Source organism: Dreissena polymorpha, chromosome 7, assembly GCF_020536995.1.
Source record: "Dreissena polymorpha isolate Duluth1 chromosome 7, UMN_Dpol_1.0, whole genome shotgun sequence".
Classification (NCBI taxonomy): domain Eukaryota; kingdom Metazoa; phylum Mollusca; class Bivalvia; order Myida; family Dreissenidae; genus Dreissena; species Dreissena polymorpha.
Genome location: NC_068361.1, coordinates 31,786,507 through 31,796,542, shown reverse-complemented (window position 1 = coordinate 31,796,542; position 10,036 = coordinate 31,786,507).

The following is a 10,036-nucleotide window of genomic DNA, read 5'->3' as shown; positions in this document are numbered from 1 at the left end:
ACGAATGTTCAATTGTCATAGTTCTTGTATTTTGCTATAACAAATTTGCATAAATGACATAAATATAACAGTATTGTTTACCGTATAACACCGCGACAACAATATAAAGTGGAAGGCGTGAATAACTCAAGAGCTAAACGGGTTTTGTATACGTGTCATATCTTTTGATTTATGGAAAGTATGCCTTGCTTGTAAAACAGATAATGCTAATGAGATACACGTGTCTCGTTGGCTTCAATTAATGGCCATTTAGCTAGTTGAACGGTATTAGATAGTATCATAAATGGTGAAGCCGTATCGTTATTTTAACAATTGTTATGGTTTTATCAGCAATCATTCCAAATAAGAAGATAATTAATGCCCCTTATACATTATGAATGTAGTGTTACATTATCATAGTGCGTCGTTTAAAAGATGCGGGGTATATATTAGGTCAAACTTGAAATCCTAAATGAAAAACGTTGACATGAAACGAATTATTGGTATGACATGTGAACGCAATGGCGATACTTTCGCGAGTTATAACTACAATAGCCCATCGCATCTATACAATCATGTAGTACTAGTCTCGTTAAATATGCTATATTTTATCATGAAACGAAATCACATAAGAGCTTATCATTGTACATTATATCTAGTCACGTGCATATTCATTGAATAGAAGCAGTAACATGAAATAAAAACATCATATTAATACGTTTGTAAATATTAATTTCAACTTGCAGGAGTTGTACAGGTTTGATAAGTGTTAATAATACATTCTCAATGTATAAATATATTGCGTTATTGTCTGTATTATACGAAACGTTGATTTTAATATTACTATTGATCTGGGTCATATATAAAAACATTGACTGGTAAACTTTTAGAAAACGATTTCTTGACAACTGTTTATTAAAACTTATCTAATTTTCTGCATTTTGCATGTTATTAACCTACTGCAGTATTTATTAATACATGAGGTTACATATATTTTATGAAAAATGTCAACCACTTTGTATGGTTTAGCCACGTATATGCTACCGATTCATACGTTTCATCAGCATAGGTGTGTTTTTCGGAAAACTGTGTCCTATTCCACGGTACAAAATTACCACCCCCTTTACATGTTATGGCTTATAAGCAATATGTATATAGCGTAGTCTGATGTTTTTTGCTCGTAGAAATGAATAGAACGTGAATGAAACCCGTATGGTCAAGTTAAGTGTCTAGCTTTAATTGTCGGTGGTATACGAATGTTTGTCATTAACGAACAATAATTACGCAAGCTTATTTAACAAAGATGCCTTGTTGACGCCGCATGTGTTGTTTTGTAAATTATTGTATCTGGGTGTTCGCCATTTGTGTTAATTGAATTAGGCATATACGTCTCTAAAGTAAATAATGTTAATATACAACATAAATGCTTTAAACATGTATGTGTAGGGAAACAAACGTTTATAGTTTGTGGCTTTAAATTTGAATACTTTATTATACCGCGATAAACATATGACCAGCATCATAGGAATATAGCTCTTATTCACCATGCGGCCAGCGTAGACTCATTCTCAGACAAACCTGTTCAACGGCGAAGTCTGGTCAAGGAACAACCCTCTACACTTATCATAGAACGAAACCTTGCAAGACTATATAGTGGACAAGGTAACTCCATACATGACTGCGCGATAATGCAGGCTGGGCCGGAGCTTCGGTGATCGCCAATTCCATAAAACCAACGTTGCGTACTCGGGGTCATGTTTAATATTAATGATTTAAGCTGGGCGGTTCATGCCTGGTAATAAACGGGGTTGTGACATCCCCTGTCAAGCTGACTACATGTTACAATACAGTATTGCAGCTTGTAAAAACAAATAATGCCTTAATGCCTGTTAAATATGATGATATGTCTCCCCATCGATTAAGGAGTTTGGCGACACACAACTCATTAGGAAGTGCATACCAGCGAGACGTTGTATTACATCTTATATGTGCCCAGACACAGTTAAGTTCTGCCCACACTGTCTTTATAAAACTTTGCTTTCTTAGAAGTGTGATGATAGTATCTGGGTCTGCGGGTTTAATATCTATAAATGTTAAAATGTCTACTTTTGTCTCGGGTATGATTGTATGCCCCTGCTCTCGGCATAACTTATATATATTGTAAAAACTCCAGATATGTATTGGTAAAACATGTGTGCCCCTTGCGACCTTCAGCAGGTTGTCTGTGTTGCCTTGACCTTCGATATGTATGTCCAAAATCATACGCGGTCATTTTTTCTTGAAGTCTAAACAGTACACTAATTTGCATGATCATAAATATGTCTCTACATGTATATGTTGTGGAATAGTGCGGTTAGGTCACTCGACGTTTTTCTATTTGCCTTTCCATGTTTTACCGGAAATCGAAATAATCGTCGTTTCGTTCATGTTGCAATATTTTCATATATATTTGTTCTAAAACGAGAGGCGTCTTATCTAGATATTGCGTGGAAACACACGGCGTACGTAAACACCGAATACAAACTGAGTTGCATGTACGAACCTGTACCACAATCCATTTACAAATGAAGACGTTAATCAAGAACGCTCCGTTATATCATTGTGAATTTCCTGAGAACGTTAGCTAACTACATAATACAACCAGTTTGGGAATGAAATGTTATCAGTCGTTATACAGCATGTGAAAGAGTGTATACTGCCATCCCTTGCTATATCATGGTGAAATACCACATGTATTTAACAAAATGCCCGTTTGTCCTCTGACAGTAAAATTAGATTGATCTTAAAAGATACACTCAATTATATGTTATCTAACCACTTTATATTTAATATTAACGATCGTTTAAAGCTAATCATTGTTAAATGTACTAGCCGAAACTATTTACAGTTCCCAATATCGACATGAATCGTTCATTAATATTTTATTTGCCCAAGGACATTTACTTTGACAGCATTTAGGAAGTAATGGTATGTTACATATCATCTCGCAAACGTATAATACATGTGTTTAGTGCAACTATACATGCATAGTGAGTATCGAACTAAAGTTGAAACACAACCATATGGGTTTAAAGTAGGAAGATTGCCGAAATGTATGCAATGCTTCAACTAAGTATCATTTCACGTTCATTATAACGTTTAGATCGGTATATTGTAATATTATATAAAATAATTTTGTGTTTTGTGTTTAGCAGCATGTTACAATTATGATGGTCTGTTAAACAATAATGCATTTATAAATGTAATTGTTATTCAATTGTATTTACATGTTAATGTTTAAATTCGTTTAAGATGCTTTGATTTTATGTTCATTGTCATTTATTGACTAGCTTTTTGTGATCTGATATTAGTATGACCTAGGTCAATACTGTGATGAGCGGGATCGGCCGTTATGAGTCTGTGGCGACATGTGTAATCTAGTTTATGTATAATGTGATGACCCAGATGTCCAGCATTAATAAGGTAATTGGCCTCTTCTCTCTCATAAAGAACAAACGAATGTCCTATTTGATTTATATTTGTGTAAAATCTCAGGAGATGAAATATTATCTCCAAGTTTACGGTCGTATAGTTGCAGCGTTAGTTTCCGTGTCATGTTTTCTTTCGTAAATATGTTATTTTGGGATATTGCCATTCGCGGTGTAGAAGATTCAACAAACGCAAGTGAACGATATAAAGGTTAACTTAATTTGCTTAATCACTAGTATAAAGCTTTCTGTTAAATTGCTGAAACATGAAGGTTTTTTTTCCAGAAGTATTTTGTTACTTAGCGGCAACCAAAGAACATAAACCAATAGCAAATCTGAAGTTTACTTAGAGTCAACCAAAGAACATAAACCAACAGCAAATCTGAAGTTTAAATAAGGTCGATCGTGAGAGCAATACGGATTCATTTTTTATTCTACTTTATTTCATTTAATAATGGGAAGTGTAAAATCATACATTATTCAACTGTTTTAATGAATCAAGCAAGTCTAATATATCCTTGCTAGTATTGTCAACAACGTGTATAACATGTACCTTCAAATTATTTTTGTTTAATATAACGGACAAAGCGCGGGTTTTGCTTACGTAAAATAAGCTGTCTGAGTATCGCGATGTGCAGGATACTTTCTGACTTAGACTCATTTGACTCAGACCCTGAAAATGCTGATCCACACACCAGTCCATTTCCGGAGCTCACTGCTTCATCAATGCTAAACTAATTTGCAACACTTTGGCATCAAACAACACAATTTGAATAAAGGAATACATCGATGCATGTTTAAATAAGACTACCGAAAAAGTGTCATAAAACAGAAAACTGTCAAACAACTTTTCATAAAAATCGAACTGTCTTTCACTAAAACACATTGCAAGCCTTCATAATTTGTGTTTTCAGTCATTTACACTTAAATTACACATCTCATCAAATCACAATTTTACTAAGTTAAGTCCTACACAAATACACATCCCTCAAAATACATTTATTTCGAAAGAATGAGTTCCAAATATTCGACGGAATGTTTTCACTCTCGATACGCAATCATAATAAATTATTGTCAAGACCTATCTTCGTTAATAACTTATTAGAGCTCAACAAAAAGAAACTATTTCCGGTTAAAAGTTAAAACATTGGCATTGCGAGTATCAGGCGAACATATTCGGATACGATCAAACTGACTGAATTTCATCTTCAATACATGAAACGAAATAAACGAACAACAGTATTCAATCATTCCTATGATTCAAACTTATTGAATATTAGAAAGCAAATTGATCGTACCTTAACTTACTGTGTTTCATATTCAAGAAAAAGTTATAACAGGTAAAGGTTGAATTACCAAATCAATTAGTAAAAATGAATGCTTTTTATAAACGACAATGTATTGATGATATATCAGTAACCTATCGCAAAATGTCAATGCTCGTTTTTATCATCCAACTACCTCTCAAGATTATTGTAGTACAACTACGACTAATCAAGAAGGATTACGGGCATGCATTACAAGACGACCATAACATTATATAGTGTTATAAATTCAATAAAAACTATCAAATGCATTTTGATGAATGTTCAAACGTTTTTAGTATGATCGGTTTTATTTGCAAAATATGGCAAACGTTTTTATTCCGTTTTGAAGAAGCAATCTTGTCTTACTTGAGCCATATATATATATATATATATATATATATATATATATATATATATATATATATATATATATATATATATATATATATATATATATATATATTATATATATATATAAATCGGATCAATATAAAGTTGCTTCTCCATGTGAGGTCTTCTGGATATCCATTGTTATTATGTTTAGATTAACTACCACAATGAATAACCACGCAATTTCAGGATATAGTAAAAGAACACGTACTTACTTCTGAATTAACTCGTCTTTAAATACACGAATATCGTTAAACGGATAGTTTTTTAGCATACATTACAACACAAATCTTGAGAAAAAACATAGCCCACAATTGTGTCTATCGGGATTATCGAGAAGTGTATTTTTCAATTGTTATCCCGTGTATGCCAATTCTATAAAAATACAACACAAAAATACTAATAATTATGACAGTAAATTAGTATTACAAAGAGATTCTACCAATTCCCACGAACTTGTATAACTATTGGCTAATTGCGTGTTTTGTATAACTGCAGAGACAATTTTGCAGCTACTTCGGAAACCATGACTTGTAGGGGTTAACATTCTACGTCTACAGTTATGAAAAAAGCGTTTTATTTCGAGATATAACACGTTATACTTTTCAGATTTTGTTACCAACTGATCCCAGTATAAAAGTTTTACAATCAAAGCTAAAATTGTTATCAATGTTTTTAATAGCAGATGTGATGTGATGTAAAAACATTTGTATGACATTACAACTCCAAAATAAATGGACAAGAGTCTCTCTTTCTGTTTTACAGAAAGTACATTTGTCTGAGTCACTTATTTATATTTTTTTTAATAAATTATTAGTGGCTAGTAAGTTGTGAGTCAGTCTCCCTTGGAACCATTGGTTGTATAAATCTTTTGTGGTTTTAAATACCCATGCAAAAAGACTTCTCCATTCTGAGCTTTTAATAATGAACAGGCTGTTTCATTTTACTCGGCCTGTTGTAATTTCATTGTTGTGTATTAATATGATATATATAAGTGAGTTATTTTTGTTGTGCAATAATATAGACTTAATATATCCCGGGATGATTGGGAAACAATCAGCATAATTCATTGTTGACATTTTATCAAGTTTTAGCAATCATAAGTATTTTTTAATCGCTTGTAGTATTCCTTCAAATTGTGAAAAAGTTCATACTATCGACTAGTTTTTGTTCAAATTCCGTTCTAGTTAAAAATGTTCCATTGTAATTCATGATATCTTTAACAAATCGTATTCCTTTATTATATCAACTAGGAATCTAAAAAATGTCCGTGTCCAAAGGAAAACTTATGGTTAAAGTATAATGGAAGTTCTTGAAATTTCGTGATATTGTCTATTGGAAAATGGTCGATAAAATCTGCAAAAGATTCTAATATGTCTTTCCAAAAAGGATTAAACATCTGTCTTGCACATAACTCAATATCACTTTTTCCGAAGTTATTTTTTCTAATACAAGTATATTTTTAAGTGCAAACCCATAGCATGTACTACTATAACATGTAATAAGTCTGTTTAACCATAGAAGTTAAAACTTTTTAACATATAAAAAGACATTAAGGTTCATGGGAGGGATAAAATTCATTAAAAGTTCGCTTCAGTTTTTCTTCATTTATTGTGGTACACTATGGTCAAACTATATATCATTTAAAGCTAAAGACGGATAGAATAACATAAACACATTTTTGACATTAAATATTTTTTGCTTTATTCATATTTTAGTTTAAAACCAATACATTTCACAGAAAATTATTATCAGAAAACAACAAATACGTTTTTATTCAACTGCATCTTTGGATAAATTTCCTAAACAAAGTTCTAAAAATAACTAAACAGAACTACTTTTAAAAAATCCAGGTATGGTGGATAATGAGAGTCACCATTCACCAATTTGATAAAATTTATAACATTTTAGAATCACAGGTGGTTAGCGTGTGGCTATGATATCATTTAGTGAAAACGTCATTGTGAATGATAAAATATCATATTATAACGAAAAATTTACTTTTCTGAAAAAAATCAAATATCTTTATCTAAGTATAAAACGGGCCATAACTCTGTTAAAATACTTGATAGAGTTGTCTGCTCGTGTTAATAGGTTGGGGTCATGTTGGTTAAGAATTATGCAAAATATGAAAGCAATATGTCAAGGGACATTGAACATATTTGGGGTGGTACGCAAACTTTCACATATATTTCATTATTTATCAATATAATGCATATTGTAAGTGCAAAAAAGGGCCATAATTATTACAATATGCTTGATATAATTGTCTGCTCTTGTTTATAGGATCATGTTGGTAAAGAAGTATGCAAAATATGAAAGCAATATATCAAGGGACATTGAAAATATTCGGGATGGTACGGAAACTTTAACATAGATTTATCAATAATATGCATATTCTTAGTGGAAAAAGGGCCATAATTATTACAATATGCTTGATAAAGTTGTTTGCTCTTGTTTATATGTTGGGGGTCATGTTTGTTAAGAAGTATGCAATATATGAAAGCAATATGTCAAGGACATTGAAAACATTTGGTGTAGTAAGCAAACTTTAACATTTGCACGCTAACGGGAACGCCGACGCCGGGGTGAGTAGGATAGCTCCACTATATATATTTCATATATAATAGTCGAGCTAAAAATAATAAAGCGTAATGAATATTTTTATAACATTTTAGATGTTAAGTTATGGCAATCGTTTTGTTTGTATTGCATAGGGAAAGGCTTCAATTTTTATAAATGAGTAGGACTGTTCTGTCAGATGTAATCACTTTTTCACAACAAAAGATGTTAACCAAATGTTTTGAATGTTTTTTTCATAAATGTACATGTCTTAAGCACTTAATAAAATCCTATTAAAACATTTAATCAATAATTTTTGTGTTTTGTCAACATGAAGTATGTTCTTAAGCAAAATTAAAGTACAAAATAAGAAGTGTTGTTAAAAAAATAATGGAAAAACTGACATTTTCATGTTTTAACACAATTTTTTCAAAACTATATATCTAAAAAAAAATTCCTGGCCTCAAAGCAGTGTATCTTAAAGTAAAAAATCACATTTATCAAAATTTAAGATGGCCTTCAAATATATGTCAAGTTTATTTTTTATTATAAGGACATGTGCAAGAACTAGCTTTTTCCAAAACTGTGAACAATTTACAAACATTTGTACACATGGAAAACTTACATGTATACAAGTAAAATAAGCAAACCATTCAACATATAAAAATACTTTTTAAATTGTTATTACATTTCACTTTACAAATTAATGTTTCTCTAAATATTTTCTGTGCTTGAAGGTCCGTTTGATGATAAAAGGTTTATGTATTTAAGGTTATTTGTACTTGAGAACTTTAGTTTTCATTTATTCAAAGAAAGACCCGAACAGTTAGTAAAATATAATAAAAATTAGAATGGGATAACAAATTCTTATAAAATTAAATTTTATATATTAAACAATATATTCTCTATATATTGGACCTTGTTTTTATGAATTAGACCTTGTTCTTTTTATACTTAATACATAACACAATGTCCTTTTACATGACCTTCCTATGTAATACAATATATCCTCTATATATTTTGGTAAGTTGTCATTACAATAATGAAATAATAATAAGTGCTGTAAAGTTGTTTATCGTAGGTTTAAACATGGTTTTGAGTGTACATGCGTAGAAATTGTACAACAAAGGTGACAGCAAGCGCGGTTAAATTATAAGTGTTTGAAATACTTTGTCATCCATCCTATTTGACATTTGACCATATTCAACTTTTATTTTGGCTTTTTTATTCAGTTTTAATTTTGAATGCTTTCTTGAATAGAAATGTAATAATTTATTCTGCTATAATGTAAGTTTGTTTTCACTTTCTGGAGGTTTATAAGAAAAACTTTAATTTTGTGTCCCAAGTGTACATGTTTAACATTTAATAACCAACTTATGTCTAACATTAAAGATTATTGGAGAAAGATTGTTATAACATTCACATTAATTTGAGAAGAGGAAATGTATTTTCGTGATAATTTTATGTTAAAGTCAAATATACTTCCCACACATAATCATTTATATGCTTATATTTATCTTCTGTTCACAAAATATGGAGTCATAAATATATATTAAGAGTATTTCACCCCCAGAGTGAAGAAACCAAATTTTTCATTAGGAGATAACACCCTTCTGTGAACTTTTTTTTCCAGAAAATAAGTGCCTTTGTGTATTTTTTAAATATATCAATTGTCCATCAAACATGATAAAAATTTCGTACACTTGGGACATGATATTTGTCTTGCAAAAAAATTTAACAAGGTTTTGACATCAACTGTTCAGTACATCTTTTGATAAGCATTAATGGTTTGATGAAAATGATGAAAACCTTTCATATTCTATCTTATGAAAAATTTAAAATAACTTTCTTACAAAATGTACACATGGGAAAATTCTGTTCATTCAAAATTCATTTAGTATTCAGTTGTTCAAAATTTACATGAACAAATTATTGTATAAATACCTGTATACATGTGTAGTATAAGCATGCGATATGCTAAAAGGACACTATTTGCCTATAAATGTTGAAGCATTTATGATGCCACCTCTTAAAGGGATCTTTTTACGGTTTGGTAAATTGACAAAATTAAAAAAAGTTGTTTCAGATTCGCAAATTTTCGTTTTAGTGATGATATTTGTGAGGAAACAGTATTGCTGAACATTTACCATAGTCCAATATAGCCATAATATTTATCTGTTGACGATTTGAAAACCTAAAAATTATAAAGCGTTGCAACGCGAAACGATTTAATAATTTGTAGAGTTCGCTGTTGTTGTCGTTTAAATTTACGAAACTACGAAGATTGCTTATATAACGTATAAAATATTTATACTGTTATTTCCGTTTTTA